Here is a 26,347-nt window from a genome sequence, read left to right as displayed (position 1 = left end):
CAAGGATAATAGCTGATGCCCCCCTAGCCACAGCAGGCCCCTGGAGGTGTTCACACTTGGGCTGGAGGTGGTGGGCAGGGCCGGTTTAAGACTTTACTCAACTTTATCCACTCTTATTTTGGAAATCCCACCCCACTCCGTGGGGGTGGGATATTAAACCCACAGATCCTATAGTGAACATGATTTTCACTGTGATTATTCATTTTATTTGTAGTGTTCTTGGTAGTCAAGACATGTTCTCCTTCCCAGTTTCAAACATTTTCTTAATCTCTAAGTTGTAATGGCAAAGTGGCCCTATTCATTGGGGGTCTTTTCAGGGGGTATGATAGGGGTACTGGCTTTGTGGGCAAGGATGCGAAGCCCCAGTAAGGGGCCCTGGGCTCAAGTACAGGCGTGCCTCATTCCTGGGGGCAGGAGGGCAGTGCTGCCAGGAAGTCTGGCTTGGCACGCAAGCTCTGGAGTCAGAGATGTCTAGTGCCTATCCTGCCTCCACTGCCATTCCTGTGTGACCTTGGGCACGTCGCCTCACCTCTCTGAGCCTCAGTTTTTTCTTCTGTGAAGCTAGGATCTTAATACCCACCTGACAGGGTCAATGACTATCACATATTTCGTTGGATGGTGTTTAAGTTCCTTTGCTGTGCGGAGACGTCCAAGGACTCAAGAACCACAGTCTGAACAGGTCCGTAAATCTGTCCTGTCGGCAACTTCGGCAACCCCTGGACTCCTCTGTTTTCCTTTGGAGTCATCTTTCCTTATCAAGTCACAAGTCCCTGAGTCACCCCCAGCCCCGAGGCCAGCTCCCCGGCTGTCCCTGCCACGCTTCCTGTGGCCCTCCTCCGCCCACCCCATATTGTTCCCTGCCCCACCACAGTCAGGGACGTTTTGTCTCCCTGGGCCTGGCGACTGTGAGCCGCTGGGAACAGGAACTGCAGAGAGGCCCCTGGTCGTCATTCCCAGGAAGTCCACATGGAATGGAAGGGGACGTGTCAAGCAGCAGGCCTGTCTGCCCGGCCTGGACTCCAGCTTCCAGCCTCTGCCCCGCCCCCATGCCGGAGGGCCGGAACAAGATCAGAACAAGGGACATGAGCCGGGCCTGGGGGCCCCCTCTGTGCCTTTACAGTCACAATGTTTACTCACCACCCTAGCAGGGTCCTGGATGTGCCATTAAGGTTTCTGGATATGGTGAGATCCAGGGGGCTGCGGGAGGGTCCGGGCAGCCTGAGCACTGGAGAGGGGAGGGGACCACTGGCATCAGTTAGTTACAACACATACACCAGTGCATCAGTGTTTTCACCACTGATGTGGCCATGCCCATACACGCCAGCTGAAAGTCAGCCCTGCAGGTTCAGCCCCCTCTGCCTACTCCAGTGCCACCCCTTCCAGGAAGCCCTCCCTGACCCTACCAGCCAGTATTAGGGGCCCTTTCCAGTGGTTGTGCTTACCCCTGTCACAGCACTTGTCTCACCATGATCCCCAATTCCTATTCCCTTATCTGTGTGTCCCTTGAGATATTCTGGGGAGAGAGACCCAGGCTGTCTTCACCATCTCTACCTCCACGAAAGGGGCTGCACATTTTTGTGAAATGAATAAAAGGCATTCTATAGGTTCAGACCTAGTTGGGCCTGGGTTCAAATCTCCACCTCCCCCTCATAGTTATGTACTCTTTGGTATGTTTGTAAACTGCCTTGTGCCTCAGTTTCCTCCTCCGACAAAGGGGTATAACAATGGCTGCCTAAAGCACCATTTGAAACCATTTGGGCAAAGCGTCTTCCCTCTGTTTTCTCTTCTCACTAACCCTTAGATGAAGCTTGAGCCACCACCTGCACAGGCCCAGACAGAGGGGCAGCTCTGGTTTCCGGTTGTAGGGGGAAGGGTCTCCTGAGAGACCTCACCTGAGCTTGGCAGCTGCCCAACCTCTCCTTCCTCTGCTAAATGCAAGGCCCACCACTCTCCCCCTTGTGAACTCCCAGGTCTTAAATTGTGCCATTAATATATGTGTTACATGTGAAAGCGTCATTGTCATTGTAACGGGAACAACTTACATTTACAAAGGGCTTTGGGACTCACACACTTCATCTGAATTAATCTCCACAAGCACCCTGTAACATGGATAACAGGAGCCTCCCACTGTACAGATGAGAAAACTGAGGTTCCAAGAGTCCCACAGCATGAACTACCTGTGAATGACTAAGGGTGCTCAGAGATCCTGCCCGTGACATTTGCATCTTGACCTGAGGGAAAGCCCAAAGTAAAAGGAATGACTTGCTAACAGTGGGATTTCAGCGGCAGCCAATGGGGTGGAAGAGGAAATTGAGGGGTGGCACGGGGGCTTCCCCAAGCTTTTGAAACCTGATCCCCCAGGTGGTCACGCCCCTCTACCTATAGGTGCACCCTTGCTGACTCCTGGGCCGGGGAGGATCCAAGGAGAACTCGGCCCCGGGTCTGCACCGAGCTGGCTCCCCACCCTGCATTTTTATAAGTTCAGGCAGGAGAAGAGGCCGGGAGAAAAATCTGTTACTAATAAGGAAATCAATTAGTTGGTGTGCGTGTCACGAAATGCTTCAGTAAAGATCTGCCTTTGGGGGATTTTTTTCCTCCCCCTCTAAATTTTTCCCCCGAAGAGACCTGGCTGGGGCCAGAACGTGTTTCCAGCGTCCTCCCATCAGAGGGAGGCGACACAGCTGCGTCTGGAGCTGATTACCAGCAGGATATGCTCTGCTGCCCTGCTGGCATCATGGGCAGCTATGGGGTCCCCTCCTTGGCCTGGCCCAGCCACACCCAGGGGAGTCAAGGAGGAGAGGTCGTGCCCACCCCAGATGCCGATCAACCAGGCTGGGAAGAGGCTTCATGGCCCTCCACCACACACAATGACACACAGACACACAGTCACTCCAAATCACCCACGCATAGTCACACAGACACACACACACATAATCTCTCACAAAAAGTACACACAGACAGCCCGAATTGCACACAGACCCACATATCACAACCCACACACATGCACACACAAAATTACACCCACATACTCACTTTCCCCCACATGCAATCACACACTGTCACTCACGTAATCACACACATACCTAATTGCCCACAATTACACACATGATCACACATATACTTGATGTGAGAATCCAAGAATATCTGAGCTAGGATGGATCTTTAAAGTATTCAATTACAACCCCCCTTCACATTACCAGTGGAGAAAGTGAGGCCCAGAGAGAAGGCACGAATTGTAAAAATGGCGCCTCTCTATCCTTACCCACCCAGTTAACGATGTCCTGGGATGAGAGATATTGACCAAAGGATCCAGGACTGAGAGAAAGTAGGAGAGAGGAACTCATCTAGAGCCCAGCCCCCAAAGAACTTCAGCCAAATCTTCTAATGAGGAAATGTAAAAATCATAATCAGGAAGGAATCCACAGAGCCCCATAATTCCCCTAGCCCCTACCCGGCTCTGAGAACAGCACAGTCTAAGTGCAAAGACCACGGCCTTATTGGGGAGACAGACCAGGCTTCCTGAAACTTGACTCTGCCATTCACTTGCTGGGTGACCTAGGGCAAGGTACTCCACCTCTCTGAGCCTCAGTGTTCTCAACTATAAAATGGGAACAAAACTGACCTCACAGGGTTGTGGGGAGGGATAACAAGTTAATGCCTCCAGAGCATCCAGCACTGTGCCTAGCAGGCAGCAGGGACTCCATCAATCCTAGTTCCTCTTCCCTTCCGTCCCTTAGGCCACAGTTTTGCCGTGAGATCTGGGTCAGTCCTTTCTCTCTCTGGGCTCTGACCTCCCCATCTAAAGAGATCTTTAAGGCCAAATAGCAGTGAGCTTCTCAGTTGAGAGCTGGTGAGCAGAGTGGGCCTGGGCGGTCACCAAGGCGACGGCCTGGAACTTGCCCCTGAGACCCCAGGCCTCCAGGCTCGAGGGGAACGGGGCTGTTGCCCCTCAGAGAGAAGGCTTTGAGGGAAACTCAGCCTTTGTCAGCCCCCGCCTGGTGAGGCTGGTATTTGAAATATTCTTCGGAACGATTGAGAGACACTGGGAGGTCTCAGGGCAAGCTGGGAGGCGGGATGTGGTTGCCTAGGAAACCATGTGTTTTCACTTTTCTGAGGGGGGGGCGCCTGAAGAAGAAGGGCCTGGGGTGCACACAATTGGAGGGGAATGGGGGGAATGTGTGCCCCTGGGGGGCAAGCTGAGGGGGAAGTGAGCAAGCCAGCTCAGAAGGGAGCTGGAGGGAGGCTGGAGGGAAAGATTATGGGCCCCAAATGCCTGAGGGCAAATAGCAGACCGGGAATCACCAACATGCTTGCTAAAAATACAGATTCCCTGGCCCTGCCCAGGGCCCGCTAAGTGGGACGGCAGGAGGCTGGACAGGGGGATGGACATCTGTGTTATTAATCAACTCCTGGCCTGGGAACACTGGGTGTCAAATTAGGAAGAAGGAAAATGAGACCTGGCTGTCCTCATTCATGAAAACAGGGTGGGAGGAAGGTGGGCAAATGGACCCAGAGGCCTCTCTCCACAACCCCCCATTCCCTGGAGGTGTGGCAGGAAGACAGCAGCCTGGGCTTTTGCGACAGGATGGTCTGGGTTCAAATTCCAGTTCCCCCAGTTATGGATGTAGTCTAGCTGAGTTAATGCCTAAGCCACAGTTTGTTTGACTGTAAAATGGGTATAACACCTATTATTATTATTTATCATTTTATTAATGTGGTAAAGTAACAGTCATGTAATACGAAACCTGTTCTGTCCTTGCCTTGGGGGGTAAGAGCCTTCTCCATCTGGCCCTGGCTTGCCCTTCATCTCCACCTCCCCCAGCCACCCCTACACCTTCCTCCCCTCTGCCAGAGTCCTCACATGGGCCTCTGGCCTTCGCCCATCCTGGGCTCTCTGCCATCCTCCTCTCTACCTTCTTTGTTTTAACCACCCCAGACCAGCTCAAACATCCCCTCCTGGGTGTTCTCTGGCTTCTCTCCTCCCCCAGGACTCCACAATGCCCGCTCCATCCCTGTCCAAGCTCTTCACCACCGCCTCTCAGCTCAGCATCCCCCTAGCTGACACCTGGCACTGGCAGTGGGCAGGGGGTCTGTTGAAATCTGGGCTCAGACTCACTTTCAGGTATCCCCCGCAGGGCTGACTTCCCTTAGAGCCCCAGAGAGCAGGTTAACCACCTGCCATCCCAAAAGTCTTCACCTGCAGCCTCCTGGGTTCCTTCAGACCACCTGCAGCAGGGAGGGGGCAGAGAGGTGCCTTCTTGTCCTTCTGTCACATATGAGGTTCTAGCCCCCCCATCACCTAGGGGCTGGGGTGGGTATTTGGGTGGCACCTGAGAGAGAGGAGGATTCCCAGAAGCTGAGTTGAAGAGGGTACTCTAAGCAGAGGCAGCAACAGAGCAAGGTGGCCCGTGTAGCTGAAAACAGAGAGACACTGCTAGGAGAGCGGACTCAGCCACCGTGCCCACTGCTGCCAGAACCCAGCTGTTCATGCTCTGTCAGGGCCTGGGCCTCTACAGGCCTCGTTGGAGGTTGGCACATTCTGGGGCTCAGCTGGCCCTGCCTCTTTGCCACTGACACCTGACCCCGGGAAAGGAAAGCCCCTCTGGACCGAGGATGGGGAAGATCTTGATGGGGGGCTTTGGCCAGCTGGTCCTCTGGCCCCCAAGTATCTTCTCTATAAAATGGGGATGGGGCAATCTCCCAAAAAGGCCCTCCCAGCTCCAAGTTGGCCAGTTCCTCCCACAGTGGCTGCCAAGGGGGTGGTTGGGGCCTCCCCGACCCCTCGGAGGGCCTTCGTGGGCCCCTCCACCCGCCAGCAGCCCCACCCCTCCCACAGCCTCCCCAGGCCCAAGCGGCTGGGGGCAGGCTCGCCGCTCTGCTCCGCGGGACGCCCCCAGCCCAGCTTTGCCCTCGGGGAGCCCGGAGGGAGCAGCCCGCCAGCGTGGAGCCGGCAGCGGGAGCCGGCGGGGGGAGCGGCCGGCCAGCCTGGGAGGCCCGGCGGAGACAGCGCGGAGACAGGCGCGATAAGGCGGCGGCCCCGCGGGCGCCCCTCCCGGCCCGCTGGATCGCAAAACCAAACTCACACATCCGGCGGGCGGGGAGGGCGGCCAGGCCCGGAGGCAGGGGCGGCGGGGCACCCACTCAGGGGAGGGGGTGCGCGGGTCTCCTCCCTCATCTCACCCTGCCAGGACCCTGCCCCCGCCTCCAGGGTGACCCTACTGCCCCCCCTCAGACAGGCTGGGGACAAGGGGCTCCCTCCCTCGCTCTCACTTGGGTGCTCCAGTTTTGGGGGTGTTAGCTGGGGCCCGGGAACTGGAGCAGGCAGAGGTCCCTAGGAACTTAGGAATGGAGCAGCCTGAAGCCAGCAGGCCCTACCACCCTGCCACCAGTGGGTTTCCTAGGCTCCGCAGCGCTGGGCTGGAGAGAGTGCCCCAGTCCGACTGGGCTGGGGGTGGAGAGTGGGCTCTTCCTGCCGCCAGGATTCCCCATCCTGAGATGATGGTGCACGGGTGGAACCCCCAGCCAACAGGGCCTGTACTTGCAGACTTCAGGGGTGGTGAACGGCCGATGACTGACCATCCTGTGGACCAACAATTACTGTCCTTTTACTATAGCCAGGAAGACTGAGGGACGCTGGCACAGCTTAGCTAAGTCCTGTCCCCTTCAAGTATCACGCTCTCCTTTATAACTTCTCACTCCGACTTCCCAATAGACTGCACTTGCTCTATGATCCCCTTGTACTGTGTTTTCATGACTACTCACTCATGCAAATGTACTAGGCCCTTACTCCATGCCAGGCCCCGTGCCTGGAGGACACAGCAGAACTGGCCCCTGCCCCTCACAGGACTTCACATTCTAAAGAGCAAGACTGATACAGGGCACAATTACAAACTTATTTACAGCTGTGAGGAGTATTTCGCAGTGAGTACAGTGCATATAAAACAAGAGGACTGCTCTACTTTGGAGTGGGGTTGAGGGGGTGGGTTCAAGGAAGCTTCCTTTAAAAGGCAGTTTGCCCAGAGATCTGATGGCTGGGTAGACCAGGTGAAGGGGCCAGAATGTGGGCCATTGGGGTCTCTCCCATGTGGAGGTGCTGAAGCCAGAGGGGACCCCCGCAGGTCAGAGAAGCTGGAAGCAAACCCCTTGTCCAGAATAGGGGCCCAAAACATGAAGGGGGAGGGGCAGAGGCCGGAAGACTGTAGGGATGGTGGTGGGAAGGTACAGAGCGTTAGGAACCTGGGAACAAGCCCGTGACCTGGCTGTGTGTCTAAGAGCCCCCGGCCACTGTGGTGTATGGACTTGAGGGGTGAGGACAGAGCAGGAAGACCAGACAGGAGGCTATGGCAGGCACCCACGAAAGAGATGCCAGGGGCTTGGCCTCCGTCTGTCCATCTGCTTCTTGCTTCGTCCCTCCACTGACCTGCTTTTGACAGGTTCGTCAAGGACCTCCATGTGGCCAAAGCCACATGATCGTCCAGGCTGTTGGGCTCTGCTGGCTGCTCCCTCCCTGAACTGCCCCATCTGTGGCTCCTGGGACCCATGCTCTCCAGTTCCCCCTCCCTTCTGACCAGTTCTGCTCCAGCTCCTGAAAAGGCTCCTCTCCTTCTACCCTACCCCTAAGGTAGGCGCACACCAGCTTCAGGCTCTCCTGCCCCCTGCCCCTCCCCGAGACAGCCTCACCCATGCTCACAGATTCATCCACCACCCGGACACACATCTCTCAAACATCTTCCCCGTCTGCTCCAAACGCCTTGGTCTGCCTGTACACTCTGTACACTGGACACCCCACCTGGCTTTCCTTGGGCTCCCTGAAAGCATTCTGCCCCCAGAGGACATGTTAGACTCCCCTGCATTCCCCCAGCCAGAAACTTAGACTCCTCCTGGACCTCTCCCCCTCTCTCTCTCACACACCTGACCCATCAGTCCCCCCTCATATCTCAAACTCACCTCCTCCTCTCCCTCCCCATAGCCACTGCTTTTCTCAAACATGGACCTGTCCTCAGCTCTCCTCTTCATGCTGCTTCTCTGGTTCCCCATCAGCCTTAGAACAAGCCCAGGCTTCCTGGAACAGCTTCCAGGGCCTCCAGGGTCCAGGATTTACAGCTCCTAGACTCATCCTGCTAACCCTCCCTGCCTTGCACTGCCGTTCTCTGGACACACTTTTGTACAGGCTATTTCTTCTGCCTGGTGATCTGCAGATGCCGCGCCGAGACCCCTCCTCCAGGAAGCCTCCCCTGACTGCTGGTTCTGCTTGTTCCCTGTATTTCTCCAACTTGGTGATGGATGTGGAAGACAGAACTTTATCCTTCCTCTGTGGTCAGGACTACCATGGGGAAGAGGTCTGGCCTAACAGACCTGGCTCCGGGGAGTCATGGCCGCAGAAAGACGGGACTTCAGGCACAGACAGAGAGTAAGGAGCACAGCCCCAGGCTGGACCAGCAGGATGATTGCAGGCGGAGCCTGTTTGAAAGTGTGGACATTCCCACTGGCCCAGAACTCTTCATGCCAACTGGACTGGCTTACATGGAGGTGCTATGGAGGCCTCAGGAAGACATCTTTTACTGCCCATCTTCCATCCTGAACGGCCCCTGAGATCTCCACTCCTTTCTGATAAGCATTGTCCCCCCATCTTCCCTGATCAACTTCAAACTCTCCAAGAAGGGATGTACACATTGAACAGCCACTTCTTGCTAGATCCTCCTTAGAGATCAACCCCCAAGATGGAGCATCCACACCTGAGAGCCAGCAGGCAGTCTAGGGCTGCACTGTAGGCGGGTATTTATGATTCAACACCCTATGTACACAAAGCAGGATCCAGTGAACTCTGCAATCACAACCACACGTGGGAGGAATTACCCAGAGGACTATGACCAGAGTGTACAGCCTCCTGTGCTCTGCCAATAGCTTGTCAGGTCAAGTTATTTGAAATTCCTTCTATCGTAGAGACATGGGATAACCCAAGGTGCCTTCATCTCTAGCTCAGCTCTGAGGTTGATGGAACACCCACAAACAGGACCATGAGGGCAGGAAGGGTCCTCAGAGCTGACCTCGTACAGCCCCTCATTGACAGATGGAGAAACTGAGGCCCAGGGAGACGGGGGATTGCTCAGGGCCACAGAGCAGGGCAACAGCCAGACCTCAGGATCTGATTGCCAGGCCAGGGCTCTCCCTGCTGCCTCTAAGCCTGGGCGTGGAAACATTCTGAATTAAGAGGGGGCTGTGTTTTCAAAGGGCCGCAGTGACTTCGCAGTTGGTCAAGTTGTGGGGAGGGAAGACTGAGGGGCCTCTCTTAAATAATTTTTGGAGGGGGGCTGCTGCTTAAAGAATGACACAGCTGGCTTGGGGGAGGGTGGTCAGAGATGCCTAGAGACACTCAGGGCTGCATAAATTCCCTGTGATTAGTTTCAAGTCACTGAAACACACACACGTCCACACAAACTCATACACAACTGCTGTTTTCATTTAGCTGGTTTATTATACAAGTATTCCATACTCATTGAGGAAAACTTAGAAAATACAGATAAACAAAAATCAAGCAATGTAATCCACCCGCAAGTGTACCTCTCGCGACAAGAGGCAGTATTGCCAAGAGGTCAGGAGGGCAAGCACAAGCATCTGCCTAGACCTGAGTTCAGTCCTGATTGTATCACTTAGCAGCTGTGTGACCTTCAACAGGTTGCTTAACTTCTCTGAGCCACAGTGTCCTCATTTATAAAATGGACACTAGGGCCGGCCCCGTGGCTTAGCGGTTAAGTGCACGCGCTCCGCTGCTGGCGGCCCAGGTTCGGATCCCCGGCGCACACCAACACACCGCTTCTCCGGCCATGCTGAGGCCGCGTCCCACGTACAGCAACTAGAAGGATGTGCAGCTGTGACATACAACTATCTACTGGGGCTTTGGGGGTAAAAAAACACATAAATAAAATTATTAAAATGGACATTATTCTAGAAGTGGAGCACTTAGCCTCGTGTCTGACATGTAACAACCACAAGACAAAAGGCAGTTGTGATGATACTCACTTGGTGTGTGGTCTTCCAGACACCACCCCCCATTTTTCGAAACAAACGTAGAGAAAAATAAGAAGAGGACCATAGAATTGGACCAAGTAACCTGAGTTCCTGTCCTACTCGGCTTCTATGATTCCAGCACGTTGATGGTGGGTTCTGGGGCAGGAGCATTCTTGCTTCCAGGCCTGTTTCCTGTCTGTATTCTAGACCCAGTGGCTCTCAGGAGTCTTTCTGTCTGCTGACCACGCCTGGTGGCCTCCAGCACTGGCTGAACCGTCTCTGTGCCCTGGCTCCCGGAGGTGGCTGGTGACCCGGGCAGCCGGGTGCAGTCAGAGTCTCTAGACCATTACACGCCTTCCCCAACCCACTTCTCCACAGCTCCTGTGAGCTTCCCCAGACTAAGGCAGCATTGTGCCCTGCGGCCGGCCAGCCAAGCCAAATAAACGGGTGCATGCACGTCACCCAGGCTTCCCAGCTGAGCCACATCAAAGACCAACTGTAGGCCAGTTACCCCAAGATGCTGAGACACAGGCAGTGTCTGACCGTTAGGGGCTGGGGAAGGAGGTGCATAGAGATTCATCCTCTCATTGACTCACTCACTCATTCACCAAGTCATTCATTCAGTAAACTCACAGAGCATTGTCTAAAGGTCAGGCATTGTGCCAGTGTGGGGATTAGACTGAGCAAAACAGCCCCTCCTTTCAGATTGTTCCTGGGCTGGCAAGGACATGATTCCCAGAGGTGCCGTCAAGATACGAGCTCTGTGAGGTGAGATCCAGAATAAAGCATGAGCCCTTCTAGTTTGTGAGATCAGGGAAGACTTCCCAGAAGCGGTGGCCTCTGAGGCAGGCCTTGAAGGGTGAGTAGGAGTGGGTCAGACAAAAAGAGAGGTAGGCCATCCCCGGCAGACAGTACAGCGTGAACAGAAGCTGTGGTTGGTGAGTCGATCATTGAAATCACAGAGTGAGCACTGGAAAAAGCCAACGAGATCAGCTTGTCCCATCCCCTCCCATTTCAGATGGGGAGACTGGGGCCCGGGCAGGGCCCAAGCACGGCTGGCATTGCCTGGCAGGAGGAGGGACCTGAAAACTTTGTACCAATGATGTGAGTCACCAGGCTTAGCTGTCCAAAGGCTCGAAGTTCAGGGCCACTGAAGACAGGTGAGCCAGGCAAAACCTGTCTTCCCCAGGGACCTGCGAGGAGTCGAGGAGTCGTTTGTGTGTTTGTGTTTTTACGGCCCACCTTTATTTGGTTAGTTAGGTATCTTTGCTAGTGTAATCAGCAGCCAGGAGCCTGGAGCTCTTTCCACTCCTTTCAGGCAGCACAGAGGGAAGGGAAAAATGTGCTTGACCTTCTACAGGAGAGCTGGAGGGGGGATGTGAGGAAGAACTTTCTGTGGGTGGACCAAGTCGAGCACAGGAACCAAGACCAGAGAAGAGGCCCCCTGGAGCCCCAGTTCTCTGCCTGCTCTGAGCTCCCTCTCCCGTCCCACAGTGGTGCCCACCCAGGCACCCCCAAAGGAGCTGTGTGTCTGTGCCTCCCGGGAGAAGGGCCCCGAGCTCTGGGGGCTCGTCTGGGGCCCACAGTGGCTCTGACTTGGGGCGTGGACCCGTCTGGGAGTCTAATGAAGACTATTGACCCTGTCCCGGAAAAACTCTCCGCCTGTCCAGAGTTCACCCGCGGGGTCAGCAGTTCCCGGAGCCCCGGAGGCCTGTCTATGGACCCCGTGTGGTGGGAGGAGGCTCGGAAGACCCACAGGCCTGAGTTCCAGTGCGGGCTCCACTACTCACCAGCTCTGTGGCCTTGAATCTCTTGACGGCTCTGGGCCGCAGTCTGCCCACTGTGAAAAAGAGAGCAAGACCACCCTTCCCTCAGAGTGTGGCAGAAAATTGATTCACGCATGTACAGCATCCAACAGCACTCGGCACTGAGGGCAGAGGATACGTGTGTCCTTCCTCCTGGCTGAAGGGCAGGCTCATCAGACACAGTGGGAGACACCAAATAAAAAGACAAACTCCCTCAAAAATTCCCCTTAGAGTAGAAGACTAGAGCTTCTGTTTGCTCCTCAAGGCTTTCCAACCTTTCTACAAAGAACACGTTACTTGTATACGAAAAGGATATTATAGCAGAGAAATAGGACCAAAGAGGAGTTGTGAACAAGGCTGCCCCAGGAAGCCACATTAGGTGTGGTGGCCCTCCACCCCTGCCACCTCCCCACCATGGCTCCTGTCCCACTCACAGCCCACAGGCACGCTTTTGTATCTTAACTCAGGTTGCACTTAACTCTACCTGGCACTTCCTTCTGTTCTTTTCACCTGAGAAACTCCTACCCATCCATCACAGCACACCCCAAACGTCCCCTCTTCTCTGAGTTGGACAAGCTTGCCACCACACCCAGCCTGCCCTCAGGGCTTTGGTCTCATCTCCAGTCCAGGCTTGTCACATCTCCTCGCCATTTGTCCTGGCTGTTTGTTGAGAGCTGGGACCAGGGTCGTCATTGCCCACCTTGCACCTGCTCTGAGGGGGAACTTTGTGAACTTGGGCAAATGTCAAATGCATGAATGAACAAGTAAGTGAGTTTGCCAGTGTAAAAACTTGGGTGATCCCATGGCCCACTCGCAGGAGTTTTTGAGAAGATGAGCATAATCTGATTCCTGATCTTACCCTAAAGCCCATGCTGGGTGGGACCAACCAGAAAAGAGAGGAAAGGGCTGTGCAGAGGGCTGAACTAACTGAGCTCTCGCCCAAGGACAGTGTTTCTCAACCTTTCCTCTCGTTATTACGCCCCCTCTCCACCGCTCCCAGGAGCCTTTAGAGACAGTCTTTCCTATTTGCTCCACTCCACAAAATTCTGATACCCCAGATGTGCCGTATGTCTTTTTAAGTACCATATGTATACCTGTGATTTAAGATTTTTTCCTACCTCCTCCCTGAACCAATTTTTGCCCCCTGGGGGGCAATTCACCTGCTCTAGATAGAACACCTGCTCTAGGGTGGGAAACATCTGCATTGTCTCCTCTAGCCTTCAAAACAGCCTGTGAGGCAGGCACCATTATCCTCACCGTACAGATTTGTAAACTGAGGCACAGATGTCCGTGAACTTGCACAGCTGGGGCTGGGACGCACAGCCGGGACTTTCAGAACACAGATCCGCTGACTTGCCAGTTGCTCTAAGGGAGAAAACAGGCAGCTGTGTGCTGAGAGGGAAGGAGCCCTGAGCTGGGAGCTGGGCATTTCCTGCTCTGGGACTCAGTGTCCTTTCTCCTAATGTGAGGAGGGGTCCTCAGTGTATCCTAAGCCCCCTCAGGCTTTGAGCCTCTGAAAAGGCAGCTTTGGGACCCCAGGACAGCGGTGGCCTCCCCCATGCTGGGAAAGGGCCTATTTGCCCTGCTGGAGCTGCTGGGGTCAGGTGGAGGGAGAGGATGGCTGAGCGCCGGCCCCAGAGACTGAGACGTCTGCTCCCGGCTGGCGGCCTCCCAGGGGTGCTCGGCTGGGAGCCTGGCTGGCCCCGGCTTTCCCTTGGGCCTGATAAACCAGAAAAAAGAAAGCATGCTGTGAAGGGAAGGAAGCACCAGCAGACAAAGGAGGGAAGGGCACGCTGATTCCATCGGCTCCAGGCCCTCAGCCACCCTGGCGGGCTGGGCAGGGCAGGACGTGCCGTCGGGCGGCCTGGGGAGCTGGCGGCAGGATGCTGGGAGCCGGCTGCCCAGTGATCACTGTGCCTGCCTGTCCTGGTGCCCAGGCTGGCTGGGGTGGGGACTGGGACCAGGCCAGTGGGGACAGGCCCCAGCACACTGGTCCTACCGTGTCACTGGGGCCTCCCCACAATTATCCCCGTGCACAGGCAGTGTCTGGGAACCTCCGAGGGGACTGAAGTCCCACAGCCAGTCAGTGGCAAAGCCAGGCTGGGCCCTGGTTCTCTGGCTCTAAACTCCAGGCTCCCTCCCACCCTATACCTCACTCAAGTCTGCCGAAACCTGATTCTGTTGTCTAAGGGCGAGGACCACTCAGAACAGAAATCGAATAGACCAGCTCACGATGCACCAGGCATTTTCTGTTATCTGACTTAATCTTCACCAGGGCCCTCTGAGGTTGGCAAGCCCTACTTTACAGGTGAGGAAACGGAGAGTCTGCGAGGTTATGCAACATTGGGATTGGAATCAGAGCCCATCCTCCTGACTGCTGGGCCTCTGCAAGGCCCTCTGGGGCAGCCAGCTTTCTTCTGGTCTGGGGGCTCCAGGGCCCAGGGTGGGGGCAGGAAGCCTCTTTGGCCCCTGCCCCTGAGCTATGGGGCTCGAAGGGGAAGGGTTGAGAGATGGGAAAGAACAGCTAGACTTTTTTTTGTAAAATCAGTAACCAGAAAAGATATTCTAAAACCTGCAGAGAGAAGGAGAAAAGGCGTGAAGACTGGCTCTGCTCTGGCCCTTCCTCGGAGACCCAGAGGGATGAATGATGCCTGGGTGGTCATTCAATCTGCAGGTGGGGGCAGCACCCAGCTCCGCCCCTTACATCCAGCTGCTGCATCCACCAGACGGGGCAATGCACCCCTAGTTCACGGGGCTGGTGAGAGGAGCAGAGGGAATCCGGGCAGAGACCGTCTGCGGATCTGGGCTCCATCGTGAGGCTGCAGCCTGAGGTTTCCCGGCACGCCGGCTGCAGCTCACACACTGCCAGTTATTCCTTAAAGACTCCGGCGTTTCCCAGATGCCCCCCAAAGTCAGAAATGAGGGACTGGGATGAGTGAGACAGGGGAGGAAGGAAAGCCAACCTAAGGGGCGTTAAGGAGCTAGTCACGGCTGTGGGCACCTGGGGCTCCATCCTGCTGGGGACCCTCAGAGTGTAGAATGCAGCTCAGAATCGGGCCCCCCAGGTTAATATCATCCACTTGTTCTCATCACCTGGGGCAGAAGGCAAGCACTAAATGGGGCTGCAAGGCCAGGGGCCATCACTTTACGCCTGCGCAGAGCTAGCTGCCTCAGCAAGAGCTGGAGGACAGAGGTGAGCTGAGAGGATGTGAGGTGGGGCTCGAGAGGTGCTGACGCCATGTCCCCCGCAGGCACCCCCCTTCTCAATCAGTGGTCCCTGGGCCGGGGGTACCCAAGGATAGGTCAGACCCGATGCCTGCCCTCTAGGAGCTCGTAGCCAGTGAGGAAGCCTCACATACATGCTCCCACCAGGAGATAATGACAACCAGACCCCCCCACTCATTTGGCACCTCATAGGTGCTAGGTGCCATCAGCAGCCCTAAAAGACGGGCATCACTTCCATCCAACAGAGGAGCACACTGAGGCTCAGAGAGGTTAAGAACCTTCCCACAGTCTCACTCCACATCTGAAGCCTTCTCAATGTTTCTGGTGGAGACAGGAAGTCCAGTAGGGCCTTGGAGAAGTGAGGCTGCCTGGAGGAGGTGGCACTAGGTTTGCACCTTGGAAGCTGTGCACACCTCACCTCCTGCCTGCTCTCTGTCCCTAAAAGCATCTCATGAAGACCTAAATCACAGCTCATCAGGCTAGTCGGTCTTCAGGGACCAGCTGGCTCAACTCCTCAGCCACCTTCCTGTGACAAAACTGAGGCCCAGAGAGGGACGTGATGTGCCCAAGCTCACACAGCATGGGGTAGAAAGCCAAGATGGGAGCCCAGGTCTCCTGACTCCCAGTTCAGTGTTCTCTCCCATGTAGGTAGCACATGCTAGGTTCTCTAGGGCCCTGTCTCTACTCTCAGGAGTAGAGCTCATCGAGGTGACTCATATCTGAAACTTTCTTTCTTGTTCTATTGCTGAATCTCCTTCCTGGAGTGTGCTGGGTTCAAAGCAGAGGGAGCCCAGAGACCCTCAGCTTGGGCCAGGGTGGAGGAGGGGCCACAGGCGAGAAGCGGGCAGCAGGGCAGGGCTCATGGACCCTGGCTATTACAGCCAGTGAAAAAGTGAGGGGCTCCTCCCTCCTCCCTGCCACCCAAAGGTCCTGGCCAGGGCGCTGGGCAGAGGACCCCTCACTCACTCGAGCACTGGGCTACCGAAAACGGGTTGGTGCTGAGCCTGGGTGACCTAAAGTGCCAGAGATAGGGGCTGAGGGAGAATCCAAAACACAAAACAAACACATAACCGCCCCCAAAGGAAAAGTCCAGAGTCTGAATTTTAAACAGGAAGAACTAGGCGTCAGACTCAGAGGAAGATAACAGGGCCCAGCTGAGCAAAGAAACAACAGAAAAAGAGCTGAGGAAAGCCGGGGGAGGGCTTTCCTGCCCGGAGCCTGGGACCTTCCCAGCTCTCCCTTGTCCCCAGGGTGTGGGGTGCTGGGGTCCTGGCTGCCACACAGTGACAGGGGCACAGGCCCCCCCAGGGCACTGTGGGAGGCTTTCTTGGAGGAGCACCAGGGTCTGCAGGAAAGAGCCTGGGTTGGGGGCCAGGCAGACCAAGGCTGGAATCCTTGGGCAGGTGACTTTCTGAGCCTCTGTTTCCCCCTTTGGAAAACGTGACTAAAGAACACCCACCTTGATGAGTGGGGAGGACCAAGGGAAACAGGGATGGCCAGGGCTGTGCACACAGTAGGGCTATTTTTGTCATCCCAGAGACTCCAGAGTCCACAGGCCCCCCAATGAAGGCCTCTCTCCTCTTTTGGAAGCAGCAGGGGCTCATGGGGTCACGCCATCGACAGGCCCTGGCAGCCTGACGAATCACACAGTCCTTGTGGGACCAGACACACAACTCCTACCCCGCTAGTCTGCTTGGGCTGCCATTACAAAGAACCACAAACTGGGTTCCTTAAACCACAAAAATTTATTTTCTCACAATTCTAGAGGCTAGAAGTCCAAGATCAAGGTATCAGCAGGGTTGTTTCTTCTGAGGCCTCTCTACTTGGCTTGTAGACAGCCACCTTCTCCCTGTGTCTTCACATGGTCTTCCCTCTGTGTGTGTCTGTGTCCTGATCTCCTCTTCTCATGAGGACACCAGTCATATTAGATCAAATGACCTCATTTTAACTTAATCACCTCTGTAAAGACCCTATCTCCAGACACAGTCATATTCTGAGGTACTGGGGGTTAGAAGTTCAACATATGAATTTCTGGGGAGGGCAACACAATTCAGCCCATAATACCCACCACATCCCCTTCTGCCAAGCCACCCTTCCCCAGGCTCTGTCCCGGAATCCTCCGCTTTGGCGCTGGAAGAAGCTATAACCATCCTGAAGGCCAACACCTGTTTTTCAAGAGAGGGTAAGTGATTATCCCCAGTGACACAACAAAGAAAAGTGTCCATAAAATCCAGGCTCCTGGAGGACAGCCCATCCAGAGAGAAGACAATCCAATGAGAACAATCCTGAGTCCCTCAGCTGAGGGCACCCAAAAAGTGACACCCTCACATCTGTGTGTGCCGCCTGCTCAGAGAACTTTAGGATTGAAGACTTTGGTGAGAGCAGGGAGGGGACATAAGTCACCCTACACCTTTTCTGGAGTGCTAGAAAGAAAACAGCTTGTGTTTCTGAGCACCTACTGTGTGCAGGGCACTGTTCAGAGCGCTTCACGTGTATTAACTTGTTTAAGCCTCACAGCAATCCTATGACATATGTGACAATTCTTATAACCACTTTAGGGAAGGAAAACTGAGGCAGAGAGAAGTTAAGTGACTTGCCTGTTGTCACACACCTGACAATGAGTGTGCAGGGCAGTAGCAGGATTCAGTCCCAGGCAGAGCGGCTCCAGGGACTGTGATCTCGTCAGCGATGCTGTACTGCGGGTGAGGTGGCATGGAACGAACCCTAGGCTGGCCATCTGGCCTGGTACTTCCGTCACTTGCTGTGGGTCCTTGGGCCTCCGCGTCTCCACCTGTCATAGGACAGGTAAGATCAGATGACCTTTGAGTCTAAGACAAGCTACCCCCTTCCCTCCTCCTTGCCTCTTCAACGCCTTCAGTCAGGCCCACAAGCGCAGCGTTTGGCCTCACTGCCATGGAACAAAGTCGGCTCTCAGGGACTCGAGGTCTGCAGGGCAGAGCAAGGGATGAGGCAAGCCCGAGGCCACATTTGCTCCATGCGTCCTCCACAGCTGGTTTGCCAACACTGGGTTGGCTCTGCCCAGAGAGTCAGCTCTCTGCTGGCTCAGCAAAGTGGTCAAGTCTCTTTTGGGGAAAGCTGTCCCCACCTCTGCAAGAGGCCCAATGAGCAGGCAAAGGAGGGCTTGGGTACAGGTGGATCTGTGCCTGGGTTGTGGGGAGCTGGCCCTTCTCCCTCCCTAGTCACTGTCCCGAATCCCCTCCCAGCCTGAGTTGTCAGGACAGACTTCACCTCCGGAAGGCCTCTCACTCCACTCCCAGTCTCACCCCCCAGGGCAGGGGCCTGGGGGTAGGAACCTGAGTGTTACAGCGTCTGTCCCTTAAACCACTTGGACCTATAGTGGCTGGCTCACCAAACCACAGTATACCCGTCCATGAATTCTCCACAGCCACGAGGGAAAAGAGGTGCTGGAAATGAACATTTGTTGACAAGGTGAAATGTTCTTGAAATATTGGTAAGTGGAAAAAAGAGAAAACTTTATAAAACAATATATAAAATATTATTCTATAGTCTTCAACACACATGTACATATAGTTATTTTGATACGCATGCGTGGAGAACAGCCCGGAAGGAGCGCCACCAAAATGTCAACAGTGGTTTCCCTGGGAATTGGCACTATGATTCTTTCTTTTTCTTTTTTTCTTTTTCTTTCTTTTTTTTCTTTCTATCTTTCTTTCTTCCTTCCTTCCTTCCTTTCTTCCTCTCTCTCTCTTTGTTTCTGCTTCTCTTTATTTCCTAACACTTGTGGTAAAGTCTATTTTGGGGGCAATAAAAAGACAAATTAATTACATAAGCAAATATGAAAAGTAGAGTCACGCTAAAGGCACCCCCAGCGCGTGGACACCTCCCATAACCGCCTGTCTCCTTGGATGACTGTAACCTGCCCCCCAGCTCACTAGTTTTCCTGAGTTCTCTTCACAAACCTCACACATGCCCTTCACTTCATAATTTTCAGAGAAACGTCACATCCATTATATCAGCCCTCAGGGGAAGAGCGAGGCCAGTGATTATCATTAACACACTGCAGATGCGGAAACTGAGGCCCAGAGAAGGGCTGTGACTTGTTCCAAAGGCATCTTGCACATGAGAGGCAGAGTGGGCTTCACCCCCCGCCTCTTGGTCCCTGCAATCTGGGGATGCCCTCAGGGGCTTGGGGTACCTGGGCCAGAGCTTTGGAAGTCAGGGGGCTGAGAGCACAAGGCACTGGTATGGACTCTTCTGGACCCAAATGAATCACTATTTTGCTCTGAAGCTTTCTGCCTCAGTTTCCCCAACTGCAGAAGAACAAGCAGTTCCTCAGCTGCAGGAAGAACAAGGCTGGCTTCTCCCTCTCCAGCCCTCCATCCTGATGTGGATGGAGACACTGCCTCCTGGAACGTGGTGTGGGGCTGAGCCACATCCTCTTCTCTGTCCTGTGCCTCAGGCCTGGCCCCGAGAGTCCGTCCCTCCCACCCCTCTTCTTGGCACCCATAGCACTGGCACAGGCCCCGCCTCCTTCAGGGAGGTGCTCAGCAAGTGCACTAACTGGACAGAAAGGTGGGAGGGGAGTGGGCACAGCACTGGCCCAGGCACCAGGAGCCTTGTGCCCTGGCCCCCTTCCCAGCTCACTGTGTGAACCAGAGCAGCCAGCCAGTCCTCCTCTCTGAGCCTCAGTTTCCTCCTCTGTACAACAAGAGGGCGAAAGATGCGCCTCTGTGGTCCTTGCAGAACAAGCATTAACCAAGCACAGAGCTTTGCTAAAAGAGCTTCAAGCTGAGTCCTGGGAGCACACAGCCGCAGCATGTGCTGCGAGTCTCCGGGCAGATCGCTGCCAGTGTCTGGGAAAGAGCTCTCAGTCCGCACTTGGAGGCACAGCTCACCACCTGACAGTGTGGGATGGAACCCCACTTCTCTGGGCCTCGGATTTCCTCTATGCAAAATGGGAGGTCAGTTGAGAGGGCCCCGAATGGCAAGTTTTTAAAAAACAACCACCACAAAAACAAGTTTCTCTAGCTCTGCTTCTGGCCTGGGGGTGGAAAGCCAGAGGTAGCCAAGAATAATAGTGGGCTTACACAGGCCCAGGACTTTACAGATTATACTGTATTCCCAAACACCCAGTGTGATTGCTGCCTCCCCAAACCTTGCTAAAGGGTGGGTACATTTGGTGAAGGAGATCCGGAGAGGGCAGGTTTCAGGGAGGGAGGGGCAGGGCCACACGGGATCCCAGATCACCTGGCCCCTGGCCAGTTAGCCCCCGGGGCCCTGGAGCTGCCCTCTGGCTCCACAGATCAGGCAATGTGGCCAAAGAATAAGAGTAGCAGCGGGAACGACAACTAACACTTGTGAATCACTCACCTGGAGCCAGGAATAGAAGTGCTTTATTTGAATTAACTCATTTAAACTTCAGGCAACCCTATGAGGGAGGTTCTATTATTATCTCCTGGTTTGCAAATGAGAAAACTGAGGCACAAGGAGATAAGTAACATGCCCTTGTTATGGCATGTTACAGCAAATGGCAGAGCCGGGATTTGAACCCAGGCAGCCGGCACCAGGGTTGACTCTAGCCACTCTGTTGCGCTGGCTCCCAGGAGAACAGTCCAGGATACATGAGACTCTCCACCCCTGTCTCAGCTGCAGGCCCTCCAGCTGCTCCTTCTCTCTCTGCTCAAGCACCTCCCAGTTCCTGACTGGACACAACGGGGATAGGGTAGGGGACACATCACATTGTTAACCCCCGCAACGGCCCCGTGGTACAGCCAATGCTGCCCGTCTCCACTTTACCCCTCTACAGGCGGCTTCGAGAGGCGGAATTAGGCGAGTGCCAGGACACATCACGCAAACAGCATCCATCATCTGACCCTGCTGATGTGAAACTGCATAAATGCACACATCTGCCTGCACGCAGACACGTCGGGAGGGATGCTCCCCAATGAGCTAACCGTGGTTACCTCTGGGTGCCAGGGTTTATAGTTTCTTCTTTATTTTCCCTATACTTGAAACATTGTTTTCAATCACTTGCATCATTTCTACCAAAATAATAAAGTTTTTTTATAGAGCATCTTAGGGCCGTCTTAGGTCTGTGGATCTTCAAACCCGCAACTTTTTGCCCCTTTCTGTCAGATCTCATTGAAATAGCTGCTACCCCTGGGAGGTGGCCCAGGCTTCAGGCTGAGGCTCGGTGTCCCCCCAGGGCACAGCCCACTTCCAACATCACCAAGGGAAGAGTCAGCCACCCCACAGGCTGCAGTCCTTTGGAGGAGGGTGATAACTCACACATTCAGCCTAAGCAGAATAATTTGAGGCTCTCTGAGAATATTTAGGCCATTGGTCCACTTCTGATGCCTTAAATCCCACCATTAACACTTAATAATAGTAAATAATAATTGGTGAAGGGACTATCGGTGACTTTTTTTCTTATCTCTATATGCTAATATTTTGACAATGATTGTATATTGCTTTACAGTAAAAAAAATAATTTTTCAATTTTATAAGATTAATGTTAAGTCCAAGCTTTGATTCTTACCCTGGGACATGAAGGTTTTCTTTCTTTATACCTCCCCTGTAAAGGCTCTATGTTAAACATTTTACACATATTATCTATAGTCTTCTTTATGTCCTTGCAAGAAAGAAACTATTGTCTCCATTTTGGAGTTGAGGAGGCTGAGACTCTGGGAGGCCATCAGGCCAAGGGACCTGCCCAAGGTCACACAGCCAGGAAGTCATTAGTCTGGATTCAAACTCAGGTCTGCCTGCCTCCCCATCAGGGCTCTCTCCCTGAGGCTGCTCCCTCACCTCCCGCTCTCCTCCACATCATATCACCACCTCACTTTTCTGGGAGAAAGTCTTGCCCCTCCTCCCTGCCTTCCCTTCCAATCTGGCTGTCAGCATCTGTGAGTCCATCCCCTGACCGCCTCGGGAGGGACTGGTTAGCGTGCCTTCCACTAGGATCCTGTAAAACAGCAGGGTCCAGCCGGCCACATCCACGCTGTAATTAGGAGCACATTTCTGTGACTTGGTGGTGCCCGCACCAGACCTAGAGCTAGCATCACGCTCCCTTGTGCCTGCCAGGAATACCCACCATGTAATTTCCGCCCTATTGACAAAAGGCGTTCTTTGTCCTTCCCAAACCACACAAAACTCCTCCAGGGGACAGGGCCCAAGCCTCAGGGTTCAAGGGGAGGGATGCAGCCTCCTACAAGTGGGAGAGATGGGCCCATGGGAGGGATGCAGGGTCCCGTGGCCCAGGGCTGGGCTCAGAACCTGGAACAGAGTACATGGGAGCAGAGCTGAGACCCAGACCCTTCCTCGCCTGGGAGCCAGAGAGGGGAAGGGAGGCCAAGACCACATGCTCTTCAGGGTCTTCACGTGGGGGCCAGCTCTCCTGAACTCCAGAACAGGCCATCTTCCCCACCTCACTTTGTGGGAAGGACAGGCCCTCTTCCCCTTCCTTCCAGTCCCCAAAAAGGTCCCTCAGCAAACAGAACCCCCACCTGTATTAATTAAGCCCCTTTTCTGTGCAAAGTACAGAGTGCTGTTGGGAGTTCAGGGGTGCCTCACACTTGGGGAACAAACTCTTCCATCAGTCTGACCCTCCCGCTTCCCCACTGGTCCTCACACAGGTCCGTGAGGTGGGCGGGGCAGACACGGCAGTGCCATGCCGCAGAGGAGGGAGTGGAGGTCCCCGAGTTCCTACAGCTGGGCTGTGCACCAGAGCTGGAACTTGACACCAGGGGAGTTGGACTCCAAGTCCAGTGCCCAGCTGCCTAGAAGGACTTTGTGGTCAAGACTTACCCACCAAGGAAGAGGCAGCGCCGAGAGGGCGCCAAGGGCAGCGGCTCTGAAGCTAGTGGCCTGTACTTGGGCTGCCACTGCCAACTATTGGTCACTTCGGGCAATTTACTTAATGTCTCAAAGTCTCGGGCCCCTCATCTGTAAAATGGGGGTAATAGGGCCATTGTGTGGTTGTTAGAATTGTGCCTGGCCCGCAGTGAGTGCTCAATACATGAGTTATTGTCAGGAAGCTGCAGGAGGGAGAGAAGGCTTCCAGTGTAGCAGTCAGGAAGGCTCCCTAGAGGAGGCGGGAGGCTTGACAGGTGGGGAGGAACCAGACAGACAGAGGGCAAGCAGGGGATGGGTACAGACAGTGGTTATAGGCAAAAGGGCACTGGACTAGGAGTCAGAAGATTTGAGCCCTTGTCCCAGCAGTGCCACCAAGTTGTTGCACGTCCTTGTGCAAGACACTCCACCTCGAATGAAACAAGGGGGTCGGCTCAGATGAGCACTCAGCCCGATGGTTGCTGCCTTGATTCTTATCTCCAGAGCAGAGGTTTGAGGGCTGGGCTAAGCCAGGCGGTTCAGGCAAAGGGGCAGGTGGGCTGGGAGGGCTGAGCAGACCTGGATGGACAGGGAGAGGGCAGGCCCAGGGAGACATACGCTAGAATTAAACTTCCATCCCAGCGTGGAGAGCTTCATCAGAGAAGTACAGGTTCAGCCCTTTGGCTGTGAGGAAACCCCAGGCAAAGGCTCATGGTGACTGCCAGGGGCTTTTTTTATTTTTGCTTATCTCTACATGCTATCCTTTTGACAGTGACCTGACTATATATTGTTGTACAGTAAAAAACAATAAGTTTTGAAAGTTATAAAATTAATGGAAGTACTAGTGTTGATTCTTACTCCAGGGCATAAAAGTTTTCTTTCTTTACATGAACAGCCTCACTCTGACATGGTGAGGCCCCACCTGGCCCATACAAATGTCACCTCCTGGTGAGCCCCCCCCCCCGACGACCTGGGGGGCTGAGAGCCCACAGAGGGAGGGAAGAGGAGGCCACAGCAGGCCAGCAGCGGCCGAGTGGTCCCGTGCCTGTGTGCGCCCCGACAGGTAGGGGGTTCAGAATGGCCCGCTGGAATGGCTCTGCTCCTCCTTGGCTCCGGGGCTTCTCCAAGGGCAGCCGCACTCTCGCCCCGGCTCCTGCTCCTGCTCACAGCCTTTCCTGTCCTCAGTGTAAGAACTAGCATTACCTGCGATGCCTGCATCCCTGGCAATGCGCTAACCTAGCCACCTCCCTGGAACCATTTTATTTACCCCTCACAACTCCCTTCTGAGGTGTCCAGGCCCCCCAACATTTGCAGGGCCCAGGGCCCACTCGTCATATGTCATAATATTTGAAAGATATTAATCAAACCAACAAATGGTTAAATGTCCCATCCTCCTGCCTCGACAAAGTAGCAAAAGTACCTTCGGAAGGCCTGGGAAGGACGGGGTCCCATCTAGATTTCTTGAATACCTCAGAGTTCCTTCCTGGAACTTGCGGCCCTCACTGCAGGGGTCCCCTTCTCTTTCTACCACAGCTCCATATTTCCTGTAAATAGATGCCCCTGGGCCACACTCCAGCCCAGGGATGCACACACTGACATCCATGTCTGTCCTTGTGAGGATGGATTCTAGAGGGGGTGCAGGGCCATCAGGGAGGCGATTCTAGTCTCTGGGGCTGGAGTGTGGTTGGGAGGAAAGTGCGGTGTAGGCTCTGGGTGGGCACATCCTCTTGGCCCTTCGGGCTACTCACTCCGTGAGAGGGACTTGTCCAGAGGATGTGCTGGAGCTAAGGCACTACTGCAGGTGGATTCAGTCATTATCTCCGTTTTACAGAAGGGGAAACCCAGGCTCAGAGGGTCTAAGTTTGTTGTCCAAAGCCTCAGAGCCAGGAGGTGGTGGGCTGGATTCAAACTCAGAGCTGGCTGACTCTGACCCTGGGAGGGGACTCTCTGCAGCCTTGAGGGGGTTGCCACCTGGGCAGAGTGGGGCAGCTGTCCCCAGTCTACAGAAAAGGCAGAGAAGAGCCAAGTGCCAGGATTGGGACTCAAGGAGCTCCCTTCCAGGCTCACAGGGACGTAAGACCAGAAAAAAATAGCTCCAAATCAGGCAGAGGAAGCTGGAGGTGTGGCCAGCAAGGGGATCAGGGAAGTGGCCCCAGGAGGCTGCATTTCAGATGGGCCTCGAGGGAGGGGAGGCGGAAGTCACAGCACAAACAGAGGCTGAGAATGAGCGGGAAGCACGCAGGGAGCCAGTCATTTTCAGTGTGTTGGTGGTCAGAGCCTGGGCTGTGGGCCGGGGAGGGAGGGAAGCCAGGGCTGAGGGAGAGGCTGGGGAGGTGTGGGGGCTGGCCTGGGAGTGGACTTCCTGCTGCGGGCAGTATGATGGCGGTGCTGGGGAGGGTACCTATGAACCAGGGAGGGACCCCATGGGAGTATTTGGAACATCTTCAGGAAGATGATGGTGCCTAGGGACAGGCCTAATAGGCCAGGAGTGCCTTCCCTGATAAAAGAAGGTCCTGGGGGCTGGGCCTGCCCTGAAAGATGCTCTGGGCGGGGGTCTGCCAAGACTACCCCAGGACCATGTCCCCATCTTCTCCACCAGAATGGGACACCCCAGACCAAGACCCAACAGGGAGCTTCCTAAAGAGGGGACCCCCATGCCCCCAACTTCCCTGTCCTCAGCACCAGCTCTGTCCATCCCCGCTCTTGTGCCCCCATTCAGCAAACAGTTATCGAGCTCCTGGCCATTGCCCAAGCCCGTGCTGGGCGCTGGGAATAGAGATGAAAGACCTGGCCCTGCCCTCAAGGATCACTGAGTCCACGGAGGAAACAGACACGCACTCGTGGATCAGCACCCTCTCCACACCGCCCGGCGACGTGCGCTTCCATGTGCCCACCCAGAGCTGCGTAGGAGCCATGGGGAGCCACCAGCACCTGGGAGAGGAGTCAAGGCCGGGCCAGGAGGGGTCCTGGGGAGGGAATAGCAAGGACAAAGGCATGGGGGCCTGAAAGAGCCCCCCGAGGTTAGAGAGCATCAGCAAGATTGAGACAGGCAGGGGTCGGGGGGGCTGAGGCTGATCAAGTAGATGGGAGTGGGGGGACGGGGGTGCCTCAAAGGCAGTGTTAAGGAGCTTAGACAGCCCCTCTAGGCAGTGGGGAGCCATTAAAGGGTTTTAAATAGGGGTGTGAAGGGGTCAGATTTGCATTTTGGAGCTGGAACCGTGGGGAATTCTGGGAAGGAGAAGTGGGAATGAGTGGAGGAGGGCAAGGTGGGGTCAGGAGAGACCTGGGGAACTGGGGTCAGGGCCCTGATAGGAGGAAAAGAGGCTGAGCTCCTAGGGGATGGCGAGCAGGCCCAGGCTGGGGAGATTTTGGGGAGGCAGGAGTCCCATGACTTGATTGTCCCTGGAGGGAGAGGGGCCAGCAGGACACCCAGATTCTAGCTGGGTCAAGGTGAATGGTACACCCCCCGACAAGAGCTAGGGCAGGTCTGGGGAGAG

The 26,347-nt window shown here is 54.9% G+C and overlaps 1 protein-coding gene across 1 annotated transcript in view; it reads left to right on the top strand.

Moving 5' to 3' along the window:
- The first annotated feature begins 5,334 nt into the window (after positions 1 to 5,334).
- Positions 5,335 to 26,347, top strand: part of TIPIN (TIMELESS interacting protein) — a 246,128-nt gene continuing 225,115 nt past the window's right edge. The window contains exon 1 of the mRNA XM_058541916.1: positions 5,335 to 5,343. The gene's annotated coding sequence lies outside the window, so the exon portion shown is untranslated. The remainder of the gene's footprint in view (positions 5,344 to 26,347) is intronic.

Source organism: Diceros bicornis, chromosome 5, assembly GCF_020826845.1.
Source record: "Diceros bicornis minor isolate mBicDic1 chromosome 5, mDicBic1.mat.cur, whole genome shotgun sequence".
NCBI classification, from domain to species: domain Eukaryota; kingdom Metazoa; phylum Chordata; class Mammalia; order Perissodactyla; family Rhinocerotidae; genus Diceros; species Diceros bicornis.
This window is presented reverse-complemented; position numbering and strand designations above follow the sequence as displayed.